The 12,449-nt window shown below is 41.8% G+C and overlaps 1 protein-coding gene across 2 annotated transcripts in view; it reads right to left on the reverse strand.

The window, feature by feature from the left end:
- LOC149169799 (tetratricopeptide repeat (TPR)-containing protein) overlaps positions 1 to 12,449 on the reverse strand; it is a 437,974-nt gene that overhangs the window by 155,634 nt on the left and 269,891 nt on the right. The window lies entirely within an intron of this gene.

Consider the following 12,449-nt stretch of genomic DNA (forward strand, 5'->3'; position numbering starts at 1 on the left):
GAGCTGTTTGAACAACTTCTAAACTAAGCACTACAAAATAGGCAGTCAAAACAACTTGCCTCTAAAAACTTGGAAACCAGTTCATACAGTCAATTTTACCCTTTTACATGAGAGAAACTTCTAGAAGAGTAAAACAAGGGTAGAAGTATCCAAAAAGTGCCACAAGTACAGTCAAAAGGACCACCATCGACCTCAGAAAGTCAAACTGGAGCTAAACTGCAAATTCTGGGCTGAACTGGTCAAATCTGGCACAAATTCCTCAACGGGTCACGCACATCCTCCTCAACGGGTCGCGCACTTTGGAGCCCTGTTTGGAGGCCTTCCCGGTGTCAGAAAGAGGTGCAGGATAGCTCGTTGGAAAGGTCTCTGAGTCTACTTTCCAACCCAACCGGAATTTTTGGATTTGGAGGTCATTTGCCCAGTCAAAAGTCAATTCTCCCAAGACTACTTCTGCAGCTCAAAAAAGGGGCAGAAAGTCAAAATTTGGCTGTATTTTGACCTTTTGGAGGCCCAAAACTCCATAAAAACTCAAGTCCATCCATAGGCATGTGTAACTTTGCATGACAAATCTAGCAATGCTGAGTTTTCGCAAAACGGAGCTACGATGACAAAGGGTCTCACCGGGGGTGAGACCCGTTGAGAAGCCAAAACCTGTAAATTTCCCAAAAATACCAAAATTACCCAAAATTCTCCAAAATTTTTGGGATTTGTGCTGTAGATGATGCTAGTGAGTGCCATGATCCTTGAGGGATGCCTCAGCCTTTTTCTCCGTTTTAGTGCCTCGGTCAACCTCCTTTGAAAAACTTTCATTTTAGCTTTGCAAACATGCATCCTTGCCCAATAGTGATTTTTCATGTTTCTCAGCAGCTTTTTCTCTTGGTTGGCCTTAGCCAACAGCCTCTCCAAGGGGGCATTGACCTGGATGAGCATAGACTCACGATCAGCAGGCAAAGGATCACCGGGCCTCCTTCGGTTTAGGACTCGGTCACTACGAATCCTCCATAGCTCATCAAGAACTTTCTCCTCCTCTAGCTGTTTGTTCCGCTGCTCCAGGTAGGTGATGGTCCATTGGGCACCCTCAAGTCTCCTCTGCAAAACATCATTCTCGGCCCTGAGATGCTGAATGATCTCCTTTGCCTCTTGGCTAGGAGAGCTGGCCTCAAGATCAATCACCGGATCCTCATGAATCATGGGCTCTTTGCCCCTCTGCTGTACCTGTGCTGGTGAAGAAAGCGAGGCCCCTTCCACCTGATGTGGAGATAACACTCGCTGATCTGAAGATGAAAGTGAGACCCCTTCCACCTGCTATGGAGATAGTACTCGCCTAGCTGATGCAAATAAGGCCCTTGGGCCTTTCTGATAGGTGACCATAGGAGTGGAGCTGACATGTCGGGTGATGGGAGCATCAGGCTGCTGAGATGGTCCACCCTCTTCATGAATGGTCTCTTGATGTGGCTGAGGTGGCACTGTGAAAAACTCACGGGAGATGAACTCCTCCCATGAGATGCCCTGCTGTGTCAACTGATGCAATACTACTAGCTGAATCAAACCATAATGGCAAAGGCTCCTGTACTGCTGGGCCGGGGTCTTCCTCTGCAACATGGGCACCATCCTCTGAATGTTATGGGAAAGGGGTAGGGTTTACATTTTTAGTCATTAGGGATGGGGAAAGATTTGCATTTCATTTATAAAATAATATGGGAAGAGAGATGAACATATGAGTGTAAGTGATAGGGAAAGGAAGAGAAGCCAACCAAACGGAAAAGTAACTTGAAACAACACAGACCCTAGCACAGTTTGGTCATGAACATAGCAGCCATATAAAGAGTTCCACTTGCAAAATTTTGATCATAAACGCATGCCCATGACATCCACCATTCATAACAGCAATGAATCCATGTTTAGAGCACCTACCTCGAGCAAATTTGGTGATTTGGAAGAAGATTAGGGAAATTTTTTGAAGTTTGTAGCAGACTGGCTCAACGGGTCGCGCACCTCCCAACAGGTCGCGCACGTTGAAAAAATACACTGCAGGCAGCCTCTTGACAGGTCGCGCCCCTCTCAACGGGTCGCGCTTTTGCAGGAGGCTTTTGGAGGCCTTCCCGGCATCGGAATCAGGTGCAGGATGGCTCGTTGGAAAGGTCTTCGAATCTACTTTCCAACCCAAGTGGAATTTTTCAATTTGGAGTTGACTTGACCTGTCAAAAATCAAATCTCCCAAGACTGGTCAAAAAGTGCCAAATGAGGCTGCCTGAAAGAAGAGTGCTGTTGCAGTCAACTTTTGAATGCCTTCCTCAACCCCAAATTGAGCTCTTGATAGCTCATTGGAAAGCTCTTTGTGTCTAGTTATCATTTTACCCATCAAGCAAATCATTTGGCCAACCAAGCTAGGAGAAAACTTGATTTTCCCAAGGTCACTTTCAGAGGTGTCTTTGATTCTCCTGAGGCAACGGTATTCTTGACATTTTTCTCAAATCATGACACCTGTGATAAAAGTGAATGAGGTTTTTTTTCCTTGGCATGTTGTGGACAAAAACCTCTCTCAGTTTCCCAAAATTCATCTTTGATTGCTCTGAAACATCATTTGAGTGCGACTTGTCCCGATGTGTGAAACAAGGAATTCTGTCGAAATGAAGCGAAATGAAGGGGATAGGGGGCTTCTAAATTCTTGAGGAAATTTTTGGGAGTGGGGAGGGATGTTAGGAAGCAGGGGAAAGTGGAATCTCAGAGATTGAGCAAGGGGAAGGGGTCCAAAAGGGCAAAACACAGGCCAAACCTAGAAAATTGCCAAGTTGTAGCTAGAAACTAGGGTTTGTGCAAAAATGAGGAATTTGGCGGATCTAAGGGACGGGAAGTGTTTGATAAGGTACTTTAAGGATAGGGGAAGGTGTATGAACATCAGGAAACAAGTTTTGTCGGTGATTTAACCATCCAAGAGAAATTGCCTTCAAAACCCTAGGAGAGGGAAATGAGCTTGTCTAGGCACAACTGAAGCATGAATAAGGTGTAAAATGACTCATTCGACACTGACATGATAATGAAAACCCTCTGAATGATGATAGGCTCAGCTGAATGATGACATGGACTGACATTTGGGCAAACCCTAGGCTTAATGCCTAGTGACCAAATTTTGCTTGAAGACTCACTGAAATGACAAAATTTGACCTTGACACTCTGAGACCACTGTGTAAGAGCATATTTGATCACTGTAGGAAGGCTGGAAAGACTGACACTAACAACTTCAATACTTCCCCTTGAATTTGTTCTAACTTGTCATTCAATGATTTCTTTTCATTTTTAAGTTTTTTTATTTGTGTAAGTAGGGTTTGGTTATGATTCCTTAGACGTACAAGTTCATCATTTTCTGAAGTGTGGACTTTATTCTTAGTAGCTTCATCACATTTTAAACTTTTGATTTGTTCTAATAATGTCTAGTTAAGGCTCTTTAAACGTAAATTTTCTTATTTTTGTTCTAATGAACGCTTCTTGAGTTTCTTCTTTGTGACTTTAGCTTTCTTGACTTGTTCGAGTAGTTTTTCATTGTGATCTCCGATATGCAAATTTTACGTCTTTATTGCAGATGATTTCTTCCAACTCTTTTGCTTCTCTGATAAACAAAAAAAAAAAAAATATATATTATCTTGAAACATCAGTCCTGAAATATCCTTAAGTCTTTTGATGAAGATGTTATTGATTTTGATTTGTTTGTTATGTCTCGAAATGTGACCATCTTCCCCTTATAAGGAAATGTCAAAACTTGTTTCTTTATGTTTAACATGAATGTACCCAAATCCTTAAGCCAAGGTTGACTGAAAATGATGTCAATCTTTCTATTATTCATAGTTACAACATGAAATTGAGATATGTACTCATAATGATCTACTGTCACTTGTAAATCACTAATTTTATACTCTTTTTGGCCAAAAATATTTTTCCTTTCACCAATGCTTGGCTCTAGAATTAATAGCTAATTTGCCAAATTAATGTTGATGTAATTTTTATCATTGTTTGTGCTGATAGCGATATTAATTTATTTTCCTTGGATACTTTCTTTTAATATAATTAATCTGTGATCCATAACTAAAAGACCATTATAGGTAAATCATCACTTTTTTTAATACTTTCTTTTTTTTCTTTCTTTTCTTTTCTTTCTTTTTTTTAATTATATGGCCAAAGGCCTAGCAGTAAATTCGGCCGAACGGAGAACCTCCCACTCTATTGCAAAACGCTTGAATTGTAATGGCAACAATGTTGACGAAGTTGATGGCCAAAGACCGGATCAGACGTGGCTCTGGTACCAATGTAACGACCAAAAGTCATATACGCAACGGAAATATTTAAAAAACTTCGAAGACAAAGACAAAGACATCCATCGTAGGATAGTGATTGTAAATTGTATATTGTATAAAAGAATTGATATGAGGTGAGTACAAATGAGAATGAGAACCTGCTTATATACCCTTAGGCAGGTGCCCTTCCACGAACGGTCATGTCTCTAAGACATGCCCTTTCATTATTAACTAACTAACCATTAGTTAATTACTTATTATATATTATTATATTTATATTTATATTTATTATTATTTCTATATGAGTTATATTCATAACACTCTCTCTCTCTCTGTTGAACATTCGATATAATAATAAGAAGAATTGATCAAAGGGTTTTCCCCATCTTGGGGTTTTTCCCTAGCATTCTTCAACTCTTGGTGTTCTCTTGTCTTATGCATTTATTGTTTATATTCTATATACAACTATTGTCAATGTCATTAATGGTTAATGTGATTGCTATTGAAAACCTATGTTGCACGAAACTTCTGGGAACCCAACGTTTTGGAACATGCCCGTACCAGAAACTCTGAAACTTGACCATAATGTACTCATCTATGAGAGTTAATATAGACTTGATTTTGCTTTCAAATTGTGATATATGGGTCTTATTTCCCTTTTCTCTTTCAAAATATTATGTTGTTCACTTATTTATAAATTTATTTATATACATATAAACATATATGACATTTCAGACGACGTTTCGACCGAGGTTTCCATTTTTCGGAGGCGACGTTTCTAAAAGTACCCATTTCGGAAACTCCAAAACGTTTCAACGCTTCATGCAACTTAGTTGAAAACTAAATTCGAAATTGTCAATGGGTTATCTAAAGGACATTGAAGAAATTGTTGCAAACATAGAACATACCATTGTTATCTAAAATTAACAATATTTCACAAAAACCTTGTGCCCTAGCTATGCCCTAGAAGGGAAAACGTAGCTCGCTTCTCCTTGAGATAGGGTCTTCTTTAAGAGTTGTATGAGTGTAGTATTCGATGAATAAGTCTCAAGAAGCCCATTTCCTTGGGGAGTGCCTTGGAAGTATTTCTTCCCATGATTATCCATAAGAACCTAGGTCTAGCGCAAGTCTTTCCTAGGTCTCTCAAAGGGAACGAAGAACCTCTTCGAAGTATCAAAGCATCACATAGAGCTTCTTTGAGAGGTCCTACCCTATCACTTGGTGCCTTGATCTTAGTAATACATATTATCATCACAAATTTCAAACCCTAAGTCTCCATCTCCTCCTAGGAATTTCTTGGAGAGTGTTAAGCTTCCTCGAAGCATCGACCCATTATTGTGTCTCTCCATGAATGAGATTTCTGGAATCACGTCATACCTAAATCATTGATCTATCCATTCTGAGTGATTCCCTTCTTCTCAGCACTCCTCCCATCAATGAAAATTCATAAAGAGCAGGGGACTTTGAGTAAGGTGATAGTGGGTCCCCTTGTTGTCACTTAGTCTAGTAGTTTTCCTTTCGGTTTTCCCTTAGGGCCCCGTTAGATTGTGTGGTAACACAACCAACTGTCCCTCTTAGCGAGGAAGGTGTTCTACGTTGTTCACCATCATGCTCTGTGCTCACATCTAGATAATATGTCACCTTGAGTACCCCATGGCCCATTCCACTATACCACAACTCTCCTGGATTATTGCGCAAGCGATGAGTTCAAACTCATCCTCCATCCATCTAGAAAGCTCATTTGCGGTTGTTGCTATATGCTTCACACCCTTCTTGTCACATTTCTTCTTGAGCGGGCAATTGTTGCGATAATGGGCAAACTCGTGACAGCCATAGCACCTGATCTTTGACATGTCCTTCTTCCTTTCCCCCTTTGAGTTGGACCCTTTATTGAATTTTGTCTTCACTTTGCCCTACTCACAAGAGAAACATTCTCGCTATCATCTTCCTTTTGCTCGGAACTGCTACTAGTACCATTATTTCCTTTCACAAGGCTCAGTCAAAGCTCTTGCTATGTGAAGTTGTTCCACAAGCAATCCCATGTAGGAAAATCATGTTGATTTGTGGTAACATCGGATGTGATCTAGCCATGAAAATTGGTGGAGGCCAAAAGCACATGAGATCTCCAAGACCTAGAAATGGTTGGGGGAAATTCCACCCGGTTAGAGAGATATTAAAATAATTAATATTTTTAATAGGGTTCCTAAGTCTACACTTAGAAAAATTAAAATATTAATGGGTATTAAATTTTAATATAAAACTGGGTGAGAAGGTTCTAAATGACATGGATCAAGCCAAATCTAATCTTAGTCGTTGATTAGAGACTTAATCTCGCCCGTTGAAGACTCAACAGGAGAAGTATAAGAGGAGGCTTGAGGGTCAATTGGCAATACACCAAGATTGATTAATTAGTTCGATTTTCTGGAGCAGGCTTTGCTGAGAAAATTTGAACAAGTGATCTGTTGCAACGAGGGGCAGTGAATACATAGCAGAGAGGCAGAGATAGTGCCTGAGGGTCAGCGCAGTGACCAAAGAGGCTGACGCAGAGGCAGTCAGAGCTACGCAGAGGCAGCCAGAGCTACACAGAGGCAGCAGGAGCCACGTAGAGGCAACTAGAGACTGTACAGAGGCTAAGGGGCCTGCGTGGGTGACGCAGAAGGCCAAAGAGCTGACACAGAGAGGCAGAAGGCTGACACAGAGGGTTCTAGAGCTACGTTGAGGCTAGTAGGGTTGACGTAAAGCCGGAAGTATTTTCGTGGGGCATACTCGCTGAATATCTGTCTTCGAGAAGACGTATTACTAACGTGTAAAAAACTCTATTGGGTGAGCCAGTTTGGCACCATAGTTGTACTCAAGAAATCTGCATAAAAATAAAACCCTCAGAACTATTGCATCGGTTTTCCTGCATTGGGTTTTCTAGGGACAATTGTCCAAAAATAACGGTGTCCCTTGTGTGTTTGTCTAGAATTTCATTTGCTAATTTGTATATGAGTTAAGGTTGCATTTGTGTTTATTTTCAAGATTTATATGTATAAATAACTTGTTAATGGAATAAACAAGTAGGTGAAATAAACCAGATAATGCAGTAGGAATTTCTGACGTGTCAGACTTACAAATTTCAACATGGTATCACAACGTTGCAAATCACGGGAGGACTGAAGGCATCGATATCAGAAATTTGCAGTAGTAGCAACTATCCCGAGAGACAGAGATGCTCCTAAGCAGGAGGCAGTAGAGAAGGAGTGACACAAAGGGCCTGTGTCATCATTTCGAGCCAAAGAGAGGGCCAACGCAGAGGCAGAGAGAAGCAGAAGAGGCTCACGAAGAGCCACGTCATCCTACTCAGCCAGGTAGGCTTGACGCAGTTAGCAAGAGGAGTGATTCAGCCTTCGTTGGGATTGTGCAGAGCTGGAAGGCTCAGTTTCTTTAGTTGCCAGGGCCTAGGAAGTTGTGGGCAAATTGTGGAGCTGGTGGGGTGTTGTTTATGTTAAACCAGAATAGTACCTAACAGGACAAAACCAAGGTAGGAGTCGTGGCCATGACGGATTTCTAGGCAAGAAATCCAGATATGAGTGCACTTGCAAAGAGGATTGGAGAGGAGTGGTTCAACATTTGGCGGGAAGATTTCCAACGGGGAAATCAGGACTTAGAGGGAGATTTCCAGGAGGGAAGTCGAATCTCAGAGGGAGTCCAAAAGTAGAGCAGAGATGGCAATGAACGGACTGAGGGATCAGGACAGGTTGGACAGGGCTTCCAACTTTGTCATCTGGAAAGCCAGGATCCTGTCAATCCTGGATAGACATCGCATCAAGGGCTTCGCCATGAGAACTGTGGCTATCCCAGTCGACCCAAATGATAATGAGAAGTATGAGGATGCAATGGTGAGGGCGAAGTGCATAATCCTTGATGGGGTCAAGGATCATGTTGTACCACATATTGCCGAAAAGAACATGGCAAGGGAGATGCGGGATACTTTGACGACATTGTATCAGAGCACTTCCGTGCAGTAGAAGATGCTATTAGAGAATCAGTTGCGGTCGTATCAGATGCAAAAGGGGGAGCAGATAGATCTATACCTCCTCAGATTGTAGGAGATTCGGGACCAACTTACTTCCATAGGGGCCACATTGGATTAGGAGTTCATGGTGAGGACTACCCTGAATGCAGTCTTCGAGAAGTGGGAAACATTTATCCAAGGCATTTTGGGCAGAGCTAGTCTTCCAAGATGGGAAGAGATGTGGGCAGCTCTTTGCCAAGAAGAGATCAGACGGTTGACCAAGGCGGGGAGTAGCAGCAAAGGACTTTGAACCAAGAAAGAGGAGGAAGAAGAACAAGGAAGAGGCTTCTGAATCCAAGACAACTCTGGCTAAAGCAAAGAAAGAAGTCAAGACTGATGACGACTATGCCATGAGTGCTCATGCACCTCTAGAGAAGAGGTGGGCTGACATCGAGTTGTAGTCAGGAGTACTGCAGAAGATGAGGGGCAGGATCCTTCAGGTGCCCAAACTCTTGGATCATATCCAGCTACGGGAGCCCTGAATGATAGTAGTAGGATGATAGATGTTGGTGGAAGCAAGATGCGATGGAGCGACGAGGCGGTGCTAGAGTGCAGAGGTTTGTAGCAGCGCAGTGGAGGTTGCAGCAGTGTGAGAGGCACAGAGGTGTTAGCAACAGTGCGAGAGGCACAGAGGTAGTTGCAGCAATGCGAGAGGCACAAAAGTGTTTGCAGCAGCGCAAAGGCAACAAAGGGAGCACAGGATAGCAGCAGAGGTAGCTTCAGCATCAAGAGGCTTCCGGACTGACAAGGATGTCAGTATTTGGGTAGATCAGTTACTTACTTCTCGGTAATTGAGTTGCAGTGCAGCAGTTAGTAGTGGCAGTGCTATGGGCAGCATGGGCAGCATGTTGAGAGGGAGTTGTAGTACAAATGTAGCAGTGGCAGTGGCAGAGCCATGGGTAGTAGTACAAGAAGCAGCAGTGCAGTGGATGTAGGGTAGCCGGCCCAACATCAGCACAGGTATTGGTGTTGGAGGATCAGTGTGATGTTCAGTGGTGGAGCATTACTAGAGCACATTCCTCGCTAAGAGGGAGAGCTGATTTGTTGTAACATCGGATGTGCTCTAGCCATGAAAATTGGAGAGGCTAAAGCACATGAGATTTCCAAAACCCAAAAATGGTTTGGGGAAATTCCACCCGGTTAGAGAGATATTAAAATAATTAATATTTTTAATGGGGTTCCTAAGCCTAAACTTAGGAAAATTAAAATATTAATGGGTATTAATATTAAACTGGGTGAGAAGGTTCTAAATGACATGGATCAAGCCAAATCTAATCTTAGTCATTGATTAGAGACTTAATCCCGACAGTTGAAGACTCAACAAGAAAAGTATAAGAGGAGGCTTGAGGGTCAGTTGGAGCTACAACAAATTGATCAATCAGTTCGATTTTCTGGAGTAAGGTTTGCTGAGAAAATTCGAACAAGTGATCTGTTGCAGCGAGGGGCAATGAATACATAGCAGAGAGGCAGAGATAGTGCTTGAGGGTCAGTGCAGTGACCAGAGGGGTTGACGCAAAGGTAGCCAGAGCTACGCAGAGGCAGCCAGAGCTACAGAGAGACGGCGGGAGCCATGCAAAGGCAACGAGAGACTACGTAGAGGCTAAGGGCCCTGCATGGGTGACGCAGAACGCCAAAGAGCTAACACAAAGAGGCAGAAGGCTGACGTAGAGGGTTCTAGACCTACGTTGAGGCTAGTAGGGCTGATGCTGAGCCTTGGAGAAGCATCGAAAGGATTTTCGTGGGGCAGACTTGATGAATATCTGTCTCCGAGAAGAGGTATTACTGCGGTGTAAAAATCGTTGCTAGGTGATCCAGTTTGGCACCCTATTTGTACTCAAGAAATCTGCATAATAATAAAACCCTCATAACTGCTGCACCAGTTTTCCCACATTGGGTTTTTCCTGGGACAATTTTCCAAAAATAATGGTGTCCCTTGTGTGTTTGTTTAGTATTTCAGTTGTTGATCTGTATATGATTTAAGGCTGCATTTGTGTTTATTTTCAATATTTATATGTATAAATAACTTGTTAATGGAATAAACAAGTAGGTGAAACAAACCAGATAATGCAGAAGGAATTTCTGACATGTCAGAGTTAGAAATTTCAACAAATCATATCTTCCACCAACCACTTGCACGAAAACATCCCACTGCTTCTGAAACCCATTCAGGGTTGTTTTCACAAGCTCTTCGTTGTTAACCTTCTCTCCAATGGGTACTAGCTCATATGTGATTGTCCCGATGTGGGTGAGATAACTAGCAACATTCTCTCCCTTATTTTGTTTGGTGCTTCTAAGCTTTTCTCTTAGGACCATTTTCCGATTCATATTTTTATCTTGGAAAAGTTTGTTGATCACATCCCACATCTTCTTGGTCTTATTTTCTTCGGCCAAAAGTGGAACAAAGTGGTCATTCACCCCATCTAGAATAATGCTCCTAGCCTTGGCATCATCATTTTGGTACTCGTGCAACATGATAGGATCTGTTGTTATAGCAATATGTGTCATAGCAAACTCCTTTATCCCATGCTCTTCCAAAATAAGAAGGCACCAAATTTACCAAACACCAAAGTTAGATGCACCTTCCAACTTATTGTGGTCCCTCAATCCTGCTAAAGTCGTTACTAATTGCCTCAAGAAAGAAATAAAAATAAATATCTCTTCTACCAACTAACAAAAATACTTGGAAAACCCCATTGTCTCCCTCTGCAAGTGTTCTCGGCTTCTCTGGGAATTTTTGGATCTCCTAGAAAACAATATGGCCCACACGCGCAGTCATTGGCTAGCAACCTGGCCTCATAACCTTGTCTCTGGAAGTCTCAACCTCCTCAAAAAGACTTGGCCTCACCCTCTCGACCCTACTGGAGTATTTCAACCATCAACACGGCCTCAACACCCCACACGTGCAACTAGATCTAGGCAACACAACCCTCCATAAACCCTCACGGCCTAACTAAAAATCTCGGCCTCTATTGCAAAGTATAACACTGGTAAAATTCCTCCAAGTAAATCTAAAACAAACTGAAGAAATCGATCTAGGTATTAAACCCTTGGCTTCCTTTTCCAAGCCCCTGTGTTGATCTACTCCAGTAAACCTCGACACTTCAGATCTGCTCTAATACCATTTGAAAAATCGATAAAAATATCGCTTATTGCAATCAACTAATATTTATCCAATGTATTTAATTCTGAGCAAAATTATTTTACTACAAATACTGAATAAAAACACGATTGCAATATTCATCAAAGATAAACAGTGGAAACTTGAGAAAGCCAATCACAAAATGGACACCAATATTACTAGACAACACATCCCTGGGAATATCCCGGAGGGAAAACCAATTCTTCAGATCTAAGGGTTTTATTACTATCTCCAACAAATTCTACAATTGATAAATATTACAATATTTCCTACCAAACCCTGGCAAAGCTACAACAAAATATTTGTCACTTCCATAAGTCAATCTAACCCCTGGAAAGCTTATGGCCTCCCTCTGCAACCTGATTGGGCCTCACCCTGGCAAATACGACCTGAACGGCCCTACACATGTGGCTCCTAGACCCTTTGATTCTCACGGCCTGCAAAATCAACCTCTCAGCTCTTCTAGCAACTCGTATGACCCTCTTGGCAATCTTGTACGGCCTCCACAAGGAATCTTTGCCTCTCTCACAGCAAACATGGTCCTCCTAGAACCCTCACTGCCTCAATAACTCAACCTTCCTGTCTGCAGAAGAACTCTGGGAGAATTCCTCCAAATATCAAAAATTGGACGAATACTAATGAAAGAAAATCCCACAAAATATATACTGCTTCAACTACTACTAAAACCCTTGTTGGTGTCAAACACCAATAACCATGATCATAATCTCCAAGGTTGCTTATCGATCTCCTGTATAATCTCTCATTGAGAAATCAACAGCGAAGATCTAGATCTGAAATGATCTAATCGATGGCTAAGATCGCTTAGAAATGTTTCTATAAGTCTATAGAGGAAAATCAACCATGTCTCAATTATTACTAATTAATTTATCTAGTTCCCTAAGTTAAAACTAGGAAAATAATTAAAACTGACTAATTAATTTAATTAAGACATTTTCATTCAAAA

Source organism: Pinus tabuliformis, chromosome 4_2, assembly GCF_031772625.1.
Source record: "Pinus tabuliformis cultivar Carrire ecotype Pingquan chromosome 4_2, CPIR1, whole genome shotgun sequence".
NCBI classification, from domain to species: domain Eukaryota; kingdom Viridiplantae; phylum Streptophyta; class Pinopsida; order Pinales; family Pinaceae; genus Pinus; species Pinus tabuliformis.